Here is an 18251-nt window from a genome sequence, read left to right as displayed (position 1 = left end):
AACTGATAGTCTCATATAATATACATTCACCTTTTGTGAAGCAGATGTTAAACTCATGGTCAACTTGTAATAGAATTATCCTTCAAAACTAGAGAAATTTGGCTACAGCAGTCTTGGAGGTTGGTCCTCAATTACGATGGAGAACCTGATGGAAATATTAGGCTAATACCACTGAACAATGAAGTATGGCTAGAGGTATGGAAATCTTCAAAGACCAACTTCTTGGAGAGGGAGATGATGTTAATGTAGAAAGGCAATCTCTATATGATGACCATACCCTGGCTTGATGATGTGCAGTAGCCTTAAATGTTTGGGACAGAATTGAAGAAGTAGGGAAGAAAACTGAGTTATTTACTAAAGTTATGCAGGTCCCAAAAGAAACCTTCACTGATTTCTTACAAAGATTGACCTCAGCAGTAAATAAAATGATACCTAATTCAGAAGCTGGACAGATGACAATTGAATTTCTGACTTTTGAAAATGCTAATGCACAACACAAAAGGGTAATTAGGCCATTAAAGGTAAGATCGGCACCCTTAGAGAAATGGATCCAAGATACAATCAATATTGAATCCCATAACAATGATGATGTTTATATAGGAGAGGTGATTTCCAGAGGTTTGAAGAAAAATCAAAATGTCAGGTGTTTCAATTACAGTAAACAAGGTCACCTAAGAGGGAAATGTAAACAGGGTATTGCTAGAAATAATGACTTTTCTAAATATAATCCCAACAGAACTAGCCTCCCTTCTGGAGTATGCAGAAGGTTTGGCAAAGGCAGGCATTGGACTAATGAAAATAGATCAACAAGGGACAGAGGAGGTAATGCTTTGCCATTGAAAAACATCTTGGAGGGCCTCTTGCAGGAATTCATGTCAAATTCGGTTCAGTCATTTCCTGTCATCATGGAGGAAACTTTCCCAGAGCAATTAAAGAACCTAATGCCTCTTGTAAGAAACCATTCTGCTCTAGATGATAGAACAGCTATAGAAGAGAGAATAAAAGATTCAGGAGAAATCACAAAGAGAATATTTTGGCAAATGTGTATAAGTGAACAAATACCAAAATTAAAAATATAAATAAATGATATTTTCATTGAAGGTCTTGTAGATATAGGTGTGGATGTAACAAAAATTGCACCAGAATCTTGGCCTCTTTAAGAGGTAAATGTTCAGCTTTTAGGGATTAGAATCTTGTCTCAGGTAAAACAGTGTGAGATGGATCAAACGTAGAGGACAAGAATGACAGAGAGGAAAATTAAAGCCATATGTGGCTAATACAGCAATGAATTTATGAGGACGTGATTTGTTACAGCAATGGAACACCCAGATTAATATTCCTCCAATCTCAGAAACAAACCATAAATTTGTATTTTTTTCTGGAAAAAATATTAGAAGGTATTATAAAGAATAGTTACCAATCATTCAGGATGTACAAGAATAGAACACAACAGCCACTGATTTCTCAAAGGCACCAATAGCTCTACCTTTAAAATGGTTAATGTGCAAATTTATATGGGTTGAGAAATGGCCTTTAACATCAGAGAAACTGCAGGCTTTAGAACAGCTAGTAGAGGAACAACTCAGCATATTGAAGAATCAACCAGCCCTTGGAATTCTCCTGTATTTTTTATTACAAAGAAATCTGGAAAATGGAGAATGATAACAGATCTAAGAGCTGGTCATAAGGTGATTCAGACAATGGGCTCTCTACAGTCTGGAATTTCTGTGTATTCTATGTTACCAAAAGAACAACCTCTTATAGTTATTGATTTAAAAGACTGTTTCTTCACTATACGTTTACAAGAAAAAGAAAGAGAAAAATTTGCCTTCATGGTGCCTACTTGTAATAATTTTCTGCCTGTTAAGAGATATCAATGAAAAGTTGTCCCACAGGAAATGTTAAATAGCCCCACCCTGTGGCAATATTTTGTACAACAGTCATTGGAAATGATACACAAGCATTTTCCTCAATCTATAGTTCACCATTACATGGACAATGTCTTACTAGCTGACTCAAATGTAGATACTTTAGAAAAAAATGTTTGAAGAAGTAAAGAAAATTTTGCATTTTTGGAGATTACAAATTGCTCCTGAAAAAATACAAAGAGGAGATTCTATTAATTATTTAGGATATAAAATGGGTTCTACAAAAAATTAGACCCCTAAAGTGCAAATTAGGAGAGATTGATTGCGGAATCTTAATGACTATCTAAGATTGCTAGGAGATGTTTGCCATCTATGGCCCTCTATTAGAATAGAAAACCAAGAACAGATTAATTTGTTCAAAACCTTAAATGGGGTTAAGTAATTAAATAGTCTAAGAGAATTATCAGCTGAATCTGAGAGAGAAATGGCTTTGGTGGGGAAAAAAAATGACAGGATGCCCAGATGGATCATTTGGATCCAGAGCTTGATTGCATTCTAGTTATTTTAATTCTAAGCATTCTTCTACAGGAATATTAATGTAGAGGGAATATGTTATCTTAGAATGGATATTTTTAGCACATAGGCAGAGTAAAAAATTAAAAACTTATGTGAAAAAGGTCTCTGAGTTGATTCTAAAAGGAAAATTGAGACTTCATCAATTATCAGGAATAGGTCCAGCAGAAATTGTAGTATCTTCTAGTAATGATGAAACTGACAAATTATTTGCAGAAAGCGAACCTTGGCAAAGAGCTTGTGGTAATTTTTTGAGAAAGATTAACAACAAATATCTCAAAAGCAAGAGAATTCAATTTATAAAGAGAACTAACTGGATCATTCTTCATATTGTATGGGGAAAACCAATATCTGAAGCCTCCACATTCCATACTGATGCAAATAAGTCAGGAAAGGCAGCTTACAAATCAGAAAATTTAAGGAAAGTTGCTCAAAGCCATTATGATTCTATCCAAAATTCAGAAATATATGCTATTCTGATGGTATTAATCAATTTTACAGAACCTCTTAACATAGTTACTGACTCTCAGTATGCAGAAAGAGTTGTTTTACACATTGAGACTGCAGAATTTATTCCTGATGAGTCAGAATTAACTTCATTATTTTTAAGCTACAAGAAATAATTAGGGAGGGGAATGTTCCCTTATATATAACAGATATTTGATCCCATATGGGTCTTCTGGCCCTATAGCACAAGGTAATGAGGAAATTGATCAACTATTGATGGGAAATGTCCTGGAGGCCTCAGAGTTTCCTAAAAATACAATGTCAATAGCAAAGATTTGAAAAAGAATTTTTCCATTAATTGGCAACAAGCCAAGGAAATGTCCTATATGTTCTTTATACAACCAAACTCTACTACCTGCATAGCAGATGGATGTGTTTCATTTTGTATAATTTGGAAAATTAGAATATGTATACCACACAACTGATACCTATTCCAGATTTCAATGGGCAACTGCTTGAGTTCTGAAAAGGCTAACTCTGTAATCATACATTTGCTAGAAGTTATGGCCATCATGGGTGTACCTGTACAAATTAAGACTAACAATGCTCTGACATATGTCTCTGGTAAAAGAAAAGAGTTTTTTGCTTACTATAATATAAAGCATATTACAGGTATACCACATAATCCTACAGGACAAGCAATTATAGAAAGATCAAATCCAACTCTAAATGATATGCTAAATAAACAGAAAGGGGTAATAAAGACCTCCAGAAACAGATTGCATAATGCTTTATTAACTTTGAATTTTCTCAGTGCTAATGAGAAAGGAATAACAGCTACAGAGAGACACTGGATAATATTAAAAAAAAAAAAACACTACAGAATTAAATCAGCCTATACACTTTAAAGATGTGTTGACCTCAGAATGGAAACCAGGATATGTGTTATGTTGGGGAAGAGGTTTTGCTTTTGTTTCCTCAGTAGAATAAAAGCTATGAATATCATCAAAATTGATAAAGGTTCTATTTGAACAAGGGAGACCTTTTAATTAGAAGACATAATAGTCCATCAACCAGTGTGATCATTCAATCTAAACTAACTTATGTGACTAATAAATGCTCTTCATTTGATCAGATATAACTTGCCAAAAGGGAACCTCCCCAAAGTTAGAAATGGGGCAGGGTTTTGTTATTGTCTTCCCAGGAAAATGAAGGCATCCATGTAAGGAATCTAAAGTCCACTAGACAAATAAGACATGCTAAAAAAAAAGGACAAATTATTCAGAAAAAATGTCCCAAGGAAAAGAATAAATTTACATTTTCAACATGATAAAATTTCATAAATCTTCCTAAATATTTGTATCTGCTGTTTTCTACAGACACATCAAGCAAATGGTCTTTTTATAGTCCTAGTTTAATTAAAAATTAAAACTGGCTTTGGAGTTGAAGTGTTGCTCTTTCCTTCTCTAAACCCAAGCATGTTTATTAAAGTAAAGTTCAAAATTTCTGTCTTATGTCAGAAGAGCCATCTGATATGGGACAGAAGAAAAATCAAAATTAGGGGCTATTCTATTCCTACTAATCTCATAATCCTTAACTCTTTAGAGTTTTTCTTTTCTTTACTTCTTTTTTTATTTGTTTGTTTTTTGTTTTTTGAGACAGGATTTCTCTGTGTAGTTGTGGTGCCTGTTCTGAATCTCACTCTGTAGACCAGGCTAGTCTCAAACTCACAGAGATGCACCTGGCTCTGCCTCCCTAATGCTGGGATTAAAGGTATGCATCACTGCCACCCAGCTCAAGCATTTCTTAAAGTATAAATATTATCCAAAAACTTATAAGGTATATATATATATATATATATATATATATATATATATATATATATATATATATATATGTCAAACTTTTTGTCATGATATTATTAATGGTCATATAGAGTTCTTAAAAAAGGCTTTTGTTTGTCTTTTCTGTGTCAAACACACAGATTGCAAGCCCAGTGTCACTTTGAGATCTTTGGCAGCAGTTAACTCACACACAATTAAACATGTATGATAATGAGTATTCAAAGACGGGTAATATCTGGGGGGCACTCACCAACCTAAGCAGAGTGCCTGTATGGCCTGGGCAGGCATCTCCATGACGGGTAAGGTGACCTGTGTAAGGTGACCTGCTGACCTCCCATGCAACCTAAGTCAGAAGCTCATTTATTAGTAAAAGGGGGACCTGTAGGTCCCTGGCCCCCATTTTGGGTAACTGTTGCCTTGCTTGCTGACCTTGACTTGATAGCCTCCCTATGCTAATTCGCTGCCGGGTTCCACCCTGAATGCTTAAGGGAAGCTCCTTGTCTGTGTATCCCACATAATGGGTGTTAACAGGTTAGATGCAAGATTGTAAAACATTGGTAGCAAACTTCTGCCCTCTGTTGTTCTCCCATTGTGCTGTAAGCCTGTATTTAAGACCTTCTCCCTCCTTCAATAAACGGCATTCAACATTAAATAAATAAAAGCTTCATCTAGCTTCCTGTACATGATTTCATGTTTAAGTCTCTATCAGGTAACTTGGAATTAAGCTTTTGTACTCTGGATGTACATAACAAATATTGATCCTTTAACCTCTTTGAGATCTTCTGCATGTGACATTTAAAATGTTTTAGTTTTCTTCAATGAACCATGATGCCTAACAGTGACATTTGACATACTCCAACAGTGACATACTCCAAAAGGAGTATGCAGCCTCAAAACAATGATTAAACATGGACTATGATAACACCGCTAAGGTGAAAAATACCACCTAAAGATCAGCTTTGGACCACAAACTGCTCAGGACAATTTCGAGGTGGCTAGCTGAGATGTTCCAGTGCCACAGACTACTCTAATAAGGATTTGAGACAAGCCCTGTATTTTGCCATTATGCAGAGACCAGACAACAAATTATATAGCTACCTCTCCCAGGACTTGACAATTAACCCAAATTTTTCTTTTCAGGATTCCCTGAAGATGTTGTTGCACCCAGATAGCAGAAAATAAATTTAAAAAGATGATGCCCAAATTTCCAAGAGGTGGGGTGGGTGGTTGTTAATTGTTCAATGGGATATGAATATTTGCCATTGGGGGGGGCATTGGTTACAAGTTGTTAATGGGAATGATCAGAAAAAAAAAGCTGAACAAAGGAGTTTAGATTCAGGGTTTTTGTTTTTAAAAGGAAAAAGGAAGATAAAGAAATGATAGGATAAAAGGGTAGTGTAGTTGGAGTTTTCTCCAGTCCCGCTAGATTATTGAATCAACTCTAAAAAGAAAAATGGAGAATATAGAGATAGGATAAAAGTATAGATTATTGAATTTACTTTTTTTAAATTTATTTTATAATTTAATTTAATTTTACATATTAGCCACGGATTCCCCTGTCCTCCCTCCTCCTGCCCCCCCCTCCATGATCCCCCCAGCCCATCCCTCATTCCCATCTCCTCCAGGGCAAGGACTCTCCTGGGGATTCAGTTCAGCCTGGTAGATTCAATCAAGACAGGTCCAGTCTCCTTCTCCCTTCGCCCAGGTTGAGCAAAGTGTCCCTGCATAGTCCCCAGGTTCCAAACAGCCAACTCATGTACTAAGGACAGGTCCTGGTCCCATTGCCTGGGGGCCTCCCAAACTGTTCAAGTTAATCAACTGTCTCGCTTATCCAGAGGGCCTGATCCATCTGGGGGCTCCTTAGTTATTGGTTCATAGTTCATGTGTTTCAACTAGTTTGGCTATTTGTCCCTGTGCTTTTTTCCAATCATGGTCTCAACAATTCTCACTCATATAATTCCTCCTCTTTCTCGCCAATTGGACTCCTGGAGCTCCACCTGGGGCCTGGCCATGGATCTCTGTATTCGCTTCCATCAGTCATTGGATGAGAGTTCTAGCATGACAGTTAGGGTGTTTGGTCATCAAATCACCAGAGAAGGTCAGTTCGGGCCATTGCCAGTAGTCAATTATGGAAGTATCTTTGTGGATTTCTGGGGACCTCTCTAGCACTTTGCTTCTTCCTATTCCCATGGAGTCTTCATTTATCATGGTCTCTTTTTTCTTGTTCTCCCTCTCTGTTCTTGATCCAGCTGGGATCTCCTGCTCCCCTAAGCTCTCTTTCCCTCGACCCTTGCCCTTCATTACCCCCCCCATGTCCAGTTTGCTCATGTAGATCTCATCCATTTCTCTGTCATTGGGCGATCCCTGTGTCTTTCTTTTTTTTTTTTTTTTTAATTGAAAGATTTTATTTATTCATTTTTTTTTTTAGTTAAAAGGAGATTTATTTAATGGCATATCTTACAAATTAAGGGATAGGTAGGTCTCGGGGTCTGGGGAAGGTGTATCACAGTCCAGCGGTGTTCTCTGGAGCTCTGCTTGGTCCACCTCCACTATCCAGGGTCCCAGAACAGAGAGAGCGCCCGCCGATCCAGATCTCAGGTCCCCAGGCACCTCCCTTGGCCCCGCCTTGTAGGCATGGCAGTTGCGGAAGTCTCAATGTGGGTTGGAACTTCCAGATCAAAGCTAGAATGGCTACCCCACTACATCTCCCCCTTTTTGTCTAAATAAGAAAGTTCTAACCTAATACAAGACTTTATACAAAGGAATGGTTATCAAATATTGTCCAGGAATAATGAGGGATAATGACCTAGATAAGATGGAACTACAACCAATGCAAACAATATCAAGCAAGAAACACAATCAAAATCCAGAGAAGTATAGAGCATAAGTAAATGGCATGTTACAAAGATCATTCCAAAAGGTGTCCTATCCTAAAGAACCTGAATCTAATACTTAATATGTTCTATCTACTAAGTTGTAACTATAACTGCTAGTCTTCAATCCCATCAAAGACCTGAGAAGGAATATAATGGTACCTGAGAAATGGTAGATGGATGCAAGCAACTTTCGGGAATCTTGCAAGAGTAGACTGAGACAGCTGGCAGCCTGGACAGTCACCTAATATTTCTCAGCATTGTTGGTGCATTCAAATTGGCTACAGGCCTAAAGTATCTGACAGACCATTTTCAGAAGCAGGAATTCTGAAAGACCATCTTACCCTGTCTTGGCAGAGTACAGTGGTCGCTTTCCTTGTGTCCCGCTTGTCCAGAAAGGATAGCATTGCATTTGTACTGTCAGCTGTCAAGGCAAGGGTAGTTCTTTGCCCAGTAGGCCATTTTGTGTCAAGAAGACAAACTTCCAAATGGAAATGTCTTAGAAGCCCAACATTCTCTCAGGATCAAATTGGTGCAGCCAGGAGCAATTGTGTCTCACGTCAACAGAATTCTAAGTTATTTAAACGCCATATTCTCTAGGTCTATGAAGTGTTTGAAGATTACCTGTCCATCTGACCTATGTATCTGTAAATCTGGATAACCTAACTAACGTAACTATAGAGATGACAAGCATAGGTGACTATAAATCTATAAGTCTTATGTACCAAAATAACCTAAGGACTAAGGCTTCACATAAACAAGGTAAACAGTCTATAAGCAAGTGTATGGTAAAGAACGATGACTTCAAAATTGTGACAATACACAAGATGTTATAACAGAGGTAGGAGTATATAGTGCGATATGCAATATGACAATAATCTTAAATATATATCAATATTTATAACAGAGGTAGGAGTATGTAGTGTGATATGCAATATGACAATAATCTTAAATATATATCAATATACCGAATATCCTAAACAGAAGTAGAACATACATAAAGCATGACAGATATAAATTTCTTAGGGTCCTATTTTCTAGGTAGCCTCCCTGGAGTTGTGAGTAGCAGTCTAGTCATCCTTTGTTTTACATCTAGTATTTTCCTATGAGTGAGTACATGCCATGTTTGTCTTTCTGAGTCTGGGTTACCTCACTCAGGATAATTTTTTTCTAGATCCATCCATTTGCCTGCAAATCTCATGAGAAATTAGACATCAAAATGCCCAACACTCCAATTAAGAAATGGGCTATAGAACTAAACAGAGAATTCTCAACAGAGGAAACTCAAATGGCTGAAAGACATTTAAGGAATTGCTCAACATCCCTAATCATCAGGGAAATGCAAATCAAAATGACTCTGAGATACCACCTTACACCTGTCAGAATGGCTAAGATCAAAAACACTGAAGACAGCTTATGCTGGAGAGGATGTGGAGCTAGGGGAATTCTCCTCCACTGTTGGTGGGAATGGAAACTTGTACAGCCACTTTGGAAATCAATATGGCAGTTTCTTAGAAAATTGGGAATCAATCTCCCCCAAGATCCAGCTATACCACTTTTGGGCATATTTCCAAAAATGTTCAATCATACCACAAGGACACATGCTCAGCTATGTTCATAGCAGCATTATTTGTAATAGCCAGAACCTGGAAACAACCTGGATGCTCTACAACTGAAGAATCGATAAATAAAATGTGGTACATATGCACAATGGAATACTACTCAGCAGAGCAAAACAATGAATTTACTTTTAAAAAGCAACTAATAGTTTTAAATATTTTACTTTGATATAGATCTTTTTATATTGATACACAGTTGAGAATAATTTTTAGAATGCACTGTACATATATTTCTAATCTAGTTCAAGGCATTGTACCTATATATCTCATTTAATAATGTAGTACAAATTGCTAGTCCTTGAAAGTTATAAATAACAACTATTTAAGATAATAAGGAAATGCAGGTTAATAATTATTCACCTATTACAATTGAACTTGTAGTCATATCAGGTATGTTTCAAGATCAAACAGATATATTTTAAATAGATATGTTGTCTTCAAATACTTCAGAGATCTGTAGAATATGGCATTTAAGATGTTTAATAGTATAGGTTCTTTTTTATATGACAATAAGACATGTCTGCTCCTGGCAGCACCAAATCCACTTTGGAGAAGTGATGGGAATTGAAGAATCTCCATATGGAGTTTACTTTCTTTGTGGCAAAAGTTAGCTACTGGGCAAGAAAATGCCCTTGCTTTGAATTCTGACTGTATGCTGTCCAAATGGGACAAGCAGGACACAAAAGAAAGGACTGCCAAGCTTTGCCAAGACAAGGTTGGACAGCCCTTCAATTATCCTACTTCACAGAAAAGTCTGTCATATATGCTAGGCCTGTGGGCTGAAGATAGATGTCCCAACGTTGCAAAGGAACCTTGGGTTCAGGCAGTCAGCTGTTTCTGTCATTTCTCACATATTTTGGAAGTTGCTTGCTTGCACTTCCTGCTTACTCGGGTAATATTGCTTCCTTCTCAAATGTCTGAAGGAGCTGAAGATCTTATAGTTATAGTTAGTTATAGTTATAGTTATAGTTAGTTATAGTTGTAGTTATAGTTATAGTTAGTTATAGTTGTAGTTATAGTTATAGTCTTCTTTGCTACCAGATTCAGAAAAGAAATTCACTAAACAAGTGTAAAGTATATAATGTTGAGAGACATAAAAGATAGTTTTGGTAATGCAAGATAGGATAGAAAGTGAATTAGGTACAACATTTTGGACTCACCAAGATAGGATAGATATGGAGTATTTTCTCTGAATTTATCAATTATTAATGGACTAGATATTGTAAATACAATTATTGCTTGTCTATATTTTATATAGTTATTATACTTATTGTGTATGATTTTTCTTATATTAGTTATAACATTTTTAAATTTTAGTCAAAAAAGGGGAAATGTGGTAATGTTTTGTTTGTGCTCTCACAAATAAAGCTTGCCTGAAGATCAGAATGTGAAGTTAGCCACTAGAGGCCAGGCAGTGGTGGCATACAACTTTAATCCCAGCATTTGAGAGGAGGAAACAGGAAGTGATATCGCTGGGTGGAGAGAGGAAGTGATAAGGCAGGGTGGAGACAGGAGCTCGGCCCTTTTGGTCTGAGGATTCAGTAGAGGTCAGAAGTCTTTCTAGTGTCTGGCTGCTCTGCTTCTCTGATCTTTCAGCTTTAATGCTGATAACTGGCTCTTGATTTTTATTATTTAGACCAATTAGGATTTTTCTACAAAAAGAAAAATAGAAAAGAAAGGAAAATTCTTTGAAGGTGTACCTAGCCACTTGCGTTTTAGTTAATTCTATATTTATTTAAATTGATAACCAAAAATATGTTTTATTAAAATAAAATATTTTTCTTCTTTGAAAGTTTTATACATTTATACAAATTATCATGATCAGAACTATCCATATATACCCCTCTCCCACTTCACTTAAGGCCCCCAACCCATCTGCTTATTGATGTTTATGCCTTTTTAAAAAAAATTTTTATTAAGCCGGGTGGTGGTGGTGCATGCCTTTAATCCCAGCACTTGGGAGGCAGAGCCAGGCGGATCTCTGTGAGTTCGAGGCCAGCCTGGGCTACCAAGTGAGCTTCAGGAAAGGCATAAAGCTACACAGAGAAGCCCTGTCTCGAAAACAAAACAAAACAAAAAATTTTTATAAGTAATTCACTGCATGTAGTTAGTGTTATCTACATGCTCCTGGGTGCGTGTCCATACACTGGGGCATGAACAATCTACTGGTTGCCATAAAGGACTTTCTCTCCTTAAGGAACAACCAACTGCCTATAACTCCAATAACAGGGGTTGGAGTCGGGGCTTCTTCATTCTTATGGTATATTGACCAGTTTGGTTTTATGCAGGTTTCGTGCATGTAATCCCAGTTGCTGTGAGCTGAGGTATACAGCAACCATGTCATGTTCAGAAACCTGCACTTTGAAGCTTTCCTCTCCATTTGATGTCTTTCCATCCCTCTTCTGTGACGCTACCACAGCTGTGGGTGGTGGGAGGTTCGCCCTGACCCAGGAAGACAAATGCTGCATTTTTCTTTTTCATATGTGCTTCCTAACTTCAAATCTTCATTTATCTTAACGTGGAGTGCATTTGGAAATCAGAAAACTAGAAAAAGACCATCGATGGTTGTCATCTCAGAGGAAGGTGCATTGCAAAAGTCCTAGGGTTTAAAAATCCTACAACGGAGGTGGGGAATGGACCCAAAGCCCCACCCTTAATGAAGAAGCTCTCTGCAATTGATTTGCTAGAAAAGGGAAATGTGTTTTTTTTTTTTAATGGAGTGTAATTGAATATATCATATATATTCTAAGACAGGGCCCATCCTCAGGAGGAGTTAGCCAATGTATAATGGACTCCATTTGTTGTTGTGGACTTTTTATGTTCTTTTTTCTTGATATTCTTCATCTTTTATTTCAGAGTGTTTGTTTTCTCTTACTTTAGAGAAAGCATGAAGTTATGTGAGTAGAAGGGCAGGGAGGCTCAGGGAGGGGTTTGGGAGGGGAAGAATAAGATTGAAATATATTGTGTGGAAAATTTTAATTAAAATATAAAATATAGGAGAATATTAAGGCAGGAAAGGTTCAACAATGGATGCTGGGTGATACAAAATGAGGTGTTGATGGATGTCTTTATCAAAAAAAAAAGAACACATGGAAAAACTATGGACACCTGGACTTAAAACATTCATTTACAGAGAAGAGTACGTGTCCTTAATGGAAATGGATGACATATTTAGGATTACATTTAAGTGGTAATAGGGAATTGGGGAGAGGCAAAGGTATAGGGGTGGTCAGTAAAAACTAAAACCACATCAAGAAGCCTTAAAAAATCCATTAGTTTGCAAGCCTACTTAAAAAAAAAATTCAACATGTTATATGGAGTTTGAACAGAGGTACCCTGTGTAGGTTATTAATTGAAGATCTCATTGCAATACATGGCATGCATTCCTGTCAATGATTGGTCAGGGAGCTCTCAACACCCCCAAACAGCACAACTACTGTTTTAAATCTTTGTTGACTTCTGTAACTGTACAGTAAGACAGTATTCCTGAAGTCATTATTCACTTTAGATTAAGGTCACAGAGAAACCAACCTAGAACTGACCAGGAAACCTCCCTAAGATGGTAATCTTACATTGGCTTAGAGGTGACAGTCAGATTTGGGGAGAGAAAAGTCAGCAATGATCTTGTCCAGCATTGGATCCTGCATTCTCTAATGCTGACCTGCTGGCAAGATGTGTTCATTGATGCACAGCAGCATTACAGTTAAGGGGAGAAATAAAATGTTTTGATTGAATATAAAGTTCACTTTACACAAGGGATTTTATGTTTGGTATTATAAACCTACTCAAAAGCCAATGTTTTTGAGATCTTTGGCTCTAGAAACTAATTGCTGTTGTTTTGATAAATGGTCAAGTCTTCTCTCTTTGAAGTGTGTGTGTGTGTGTGTGTGCGCGCGCGTGCATGTGCGTGCTATATCTGTGCAGTATTTGAGTATCTAGAGAACTTTAAGATGAGCAATGGTCTTTATCATAGAGATTGAAGCATGTCCTTTAAATATTATCTTGAATAAAGACAAGGGCCTTACATTCCAAGATCTGTTGAAGGTAAGATTTTAACTTCCAAATAACCTGACTCCAAGTTGCAAAACTACTTCTTGCCATAAAATTTATAATGTGTTTTCTCTTTGGATAAAATCAGATATTTAACAGAGATGGTTACTGAGTAAATTTAGAACAACTCCTTTTTACGAATGTACTCACACAGAGAACAATAAATACAAAGCTTATTCTGACACCATATCGGCAACACATCTGTATTAGTTACTTCACTTTTGTTGTGATAAAACACAATGACCAAAAGTGACTTATGAAAAACTTTATTTTGACCTACTGTTCCAGAGAGAGAATTCATCATAGTAGGGAGGAATGGCAGAGGGAAGCTAAATGAGGAACCTGAGAGATCATATATTCAACAACAAGCACAAAGCAGAGCACAGACTGCAAATGCTGTTGAAGCTCTAAACTCTCAAGGCCAAGGCATATTTCCCGAGTAAGGCTCCATGTCCCAGATTTTCCTAACCTTGTATTTAAACACATTATCCTCTGGGAGACAGTCATCATTCAAATCAACACAGCACTGCTTGGATCTATGAAAGACTGGAGATGTTCTGTTTTTGAAATCACTTATCTATCAGATAATGATTGTCATCACATTTTCTTTAATGCCTATCCAATAATTAAATTGATTTTTTAATGAAAAGATGAATTTATATTAAATTATATTTCTACAATACAGGGTACATAAGTGGACCTTTTGGATGGTTTTCTTCCTTTTAATTTAATTACATGTTTTCCATACTTGTAAGTTTGAGGCTTCTCCAATCTTTTATTTTTCCTTTTAGTCTTTCTTAATGTCCATTTTAGCTAAACTTCTCCTGCCAAAATGTAGTAATATGCTTTAGGAGTTGAAAAAAGAATCTTGTGTGAAGTAAGTATTTATTGCCTGTGCACTAAAGCTCACATAAAATTGCACTAAGTGTGACATAAATGGCCTGACCTCATGGTTCCAGACATGGGACAGTTACTCAGACTCTTTCCTCCCAAACCCAGACAGTGGATTAGCTCTGAAATAGGCACATATTCTAAAGTGGGTCAAGTGATTCATCCACCATTATTCACACTGTGATTTTGCTTAAAATGTGTGGAGGGGATCTTTGTCTTTCTAAATGGTGACTAAAAGAACCAGGTTAACCTAGAGTGTCTACTTCAGCATGGATATTTCCTCTAGATAGTTTTGCTCTATAAAGGGCTATCTGGTTAGATGTTTAAGAGCATGTTGAATTCAGGAACAGCAAAACTCTCTGAACTTTTTCAAATGATCCAAGAAAAAGTCATATATTGGCCTGTAGTTAATAACCAATATTCTAGAGCAGCCATGGATCATTTTTGCTCATGTACACAGACAATGCCTAATAAATAAATCTGCTGTGAGATATCTTTCTATATGCTGTGAATATGTGTTGCTCTAATTGGTTAATAAATAAAGCTGCATTGGCCTATGGCAGGACAGGATGGAGCTAGGCGGGAAAATCCAAGAGAGATAGTAAGAAGAGAAAGGCGAATAGGTGGAAATGCAGAGATAGCTTGGTTGGATCTCAAGAGGCACAGAGGATACACTCAAGCAGAAGTAACTGAGAAGGATTTATCTACCCTGGGACTAGTAACATGTTGAAAAACCAGAGCAGATGCAACACTCAGACTCTGGCACATCAGTGAACACCTCAGGCACTCACTAAATGAAATAGCCAAAAGAGCTCTACAGTCTTGGTCTGGAGTTCCAAATTCAGAAGCAGGCAGAGACAGAAATCAATTTCTATCAAGTGTGTAAGTGTGTCCAGTCAGAAAGACTGGTGGTCATAGCTTGAGAACCACTGACAAAGAAAACACCGGATACAGTTGAAGCTAGTACAGTAGCAATCTAACAAAGACTGTAGGGAACAGTGCAGAAGACACAATGAGAAAGAACCTTGTATATAGCAGGTATCAGTACTAGGATCTGTGGCATTTGATGTATCAACAAAACATCCTAAGGCAGCATCTCAAGAAGAAAGGAGAGAAATAAAACTATGTCCTCATTTTCCTTCCTCCATGGACCCAGCTGAGCCTTACTGACTCAGTCCCTGCAGAATTGCCTCCTAACACACAGGTAATGGAAAAGCTTGAGAGCAGATTGAGAATGACTTAAGAGAATGTTTTAGAAATAAACTGTAATTTGTTTTTTTCAGAGCTTGCAAATGTATTATTGTGGCCATATATCTACAGAGCATTACAAATTCCTGACAAACTTGAAGCAAGGGTAGACATAAAAATTCTTTCTGTAACCTGATTAAGAGAATACAATATAAATGATGGATTAGAAGAAAAATATCATTATGTTGAAATATTAACATTGATAGAGTTGGGCAGCTTTCTGAGTTACTTAAGAAGCATGTTGAATAAGCTATGAGGGACTGAATAAGCTATGAGTCATTAAAAAACGATTACTAAATTTTGGGTTGGAAAATGTATTGAATTGTTATAATACGTACAGGCAGGGAGAAGCCTTCAGGGAATAAGCTCAGGAAAGATAGATGACAGATTCTGTTTGGGACATGTTGCCTTTGAGTTACTTGTGAGATATTCATGATGAAAACATACCAGGTGGAATAAGATACATGTAAAACTCAGAGCTGAAGACATGTAATGGTGAAAAGTGTTTAAAAGTGGTATAAAAGTGGCAACCAAGCCCACAGAGACAAGAAAAGTAAGCAATTGGAGGTTTATGGTGCTGGTCTGGTTACCAGTATAAACTACTAAATTAGGTAGAAATGTGCATATTCACAAATATGAAAACTATGATGAGGTTTTAGAATGAAAACTTATGTTGACGATAATCATCTTAGTTTAATATGACCACTATTTTTTGAGAATCAAGGCTTTAGAGGAAACAAAAACATGAGGGAGTCATAGAAAAGAGTTTGTAAGAGTAGACTGTTGCCTTGTTAGGGACAAAAAGAGAACAATAAAATGAATGAAATGTCTGAATATATGCCAATGGTCTCAATATTAAAAAAAACTTTTTGAGAAATAAATATAAATGATGACAGACACTTCTTCCTTAGTGTGCGTGTGTGTGTGTGTGTGTGTGTGTGTGTGTGTGTGTGTGTGTGTGTGCTGTATCTGCTGGTGTGAGCTCAATATCTTTGTGCATACTGGTCAGAAATCACACCACTGAGCTAAAGCTGTGAGTCCCATGGCTGTTATTTGGTATGCCATTTTCTGTGGTTCTAACACATTATTTCCTAGTCGCTATTAAACGTCCTTGAAGAAATATACGCAGATAATCTATAAAGGAACAAATTATAGAAAACTAATTATGATATTTTCACAACTCAATCCCACAAAGTCTAATTATAAAAGTATTAATCACATATATAAGGAGAACTTATATAATAATATGACTGTGAGCTAAAATTTCTACGTCCTGACGAAGTAATTTCTCACAGGTTTCTAGAGTATACATATTATAAAGATTGGAGCTGTTGCTGAACATATTTTCAGGAATAAACATCTTGATTTCTGTTTGAAAACACCCTTTTATAGGGAAAATTTACATGACTTTACTGGAACTGGCACAGCATCATAGGCTCTTACTTGAGTATTTCACAAACGCCCCAACTACTCATAATGCCACTTTTTCCTTCACTGAATACTTGTCTCTGAATTTAGTTTATGAACTAGGCCAGCACAATAAACACAATTTACCATCTTTTACAAATCTGTCAGGGTAAAGTTATTGTATTTCTGCCTAGATAATCTAGACCTGCAGATGGCATATTCAGGGAAACAAAGAGGAAGACAAAAGCCACATACCACATTATGACACCATAGAAAGAACCACGCCAGTCCATTTGCTTTCTCTGACTTTACACAGATGAAAACCAATAAATTACCATTTTTGCTTAAATAGTCTCAGTTAAATCACTAATAAGCCACCCAATACAGTTAGTAATTGATAGTAATAATAAATATTAAATGAATAGTACCAGCACAGTTCCATATTTTACATTTGGCTCCAATACAAGTAAATAATCTAATATTTTATTAGACTCTAAAAAACTATGCAAAATTAAAATAAATGTCCTATTTATGCAAAACATCTGAAAAATAACTGATAAAGTTTAGAACTTGGGATATTATTTAGTAAGTTCTAAACAAAAGAAATATGAAAGATGTGAAAAGAAATTAATAATTTATTTGTATTGTTATTCAGTTTTGAATCAAAGCCATATTCATTCTCTACCCTGCTTCTGGGAAAGAATTCTTATGTGATAGTAAATAAGCATCAGCAAAGAGATGTTAACAAATAATGTGCAAGTAAGTGGGCAGCGGGTAATGCAGATACCCGTAACAGGAAAAATGTTGATAGCAAGTGATGGAGTATCTATGTTTTCATGGTTAGCAGAGGTGTCCATGAGGCTGTGCCTCTCCCTGAATGTCTATGAGCAGTTATTGAATGCTAGGGGAAGAAGTTTCATCTACTTCAATGGTGTAGCCACAGATAAGTTGCTCATGCTCCAATAAATAACCTTCAATCCATGCTTGTGAAAACAACTCAGATTAGACTCAGTGGCTCAAACAATTAAAAAAAAAAAGAAAAGATGGAAAGAGTGGAGGGGGCTTGGAAAGAAGAATTTCCGCAGGAAATTGTAATGTAAGATGTAATGTAATGTAATGGAGGATGATATAAGAGGAGAATAGGGAAAGAATATGGCTAAAGCTCATTATATACATGTACGAAATTCTCAAAGAATAAAAACAAAATAAAGTAAAATTTGAAATAAAAATAATGATAAGCAAAATGTCTACAGTTTCTATTTGCATTGGTAGGAGCTTTACTGAGACAACAGTTTATAGTGTTATTTTTTCAATATTGTACATATAGCTTTCAGATGCTAGGCAAGGAATCTTCCACCACACTTCTTTCAATACTTCCTTTTGCTTTTTATTTTAAAGCAGGATCCCACTAAGCTGCCTAAGCTGGTTTTG

At 36.5% G+C, this 18251-nt stretch overlaps 1 protein-coding gene across 7 annotated transcripts in view; it reads right to left on the bottom strand.

Moving 5' to 3' along the window:
* The window catches only part of Grik2 (glutamate ionotropic receptor kainate type subunit 2), a 631845-nt gene that overhangs the window by 187823 nt on the left and 425771 nt on the right, over window positions 1-18251 (bottom strand). The window lies entirely within an intron of this gene.

This window comes from Peromyscus californicus, unplaced genomic scaffold (assembly GCF_007827085.1).
Source record: "Peromyscus californicus insignis strain IS unplaced genomic scaffold, ASM782708v3 Scaffold_22__1_contigs__length_63687245, whole genome shotgun sequence".
Lineage (NCBI taxonomy): Eukaryota > Metazoa > Chordata > Mammalia > Rodentia > Cricetidae > Peromyscus > Peromyscus californicus.
This window is presented reverse-complemented; position numbering and strand designations above follow the sequence as displayed.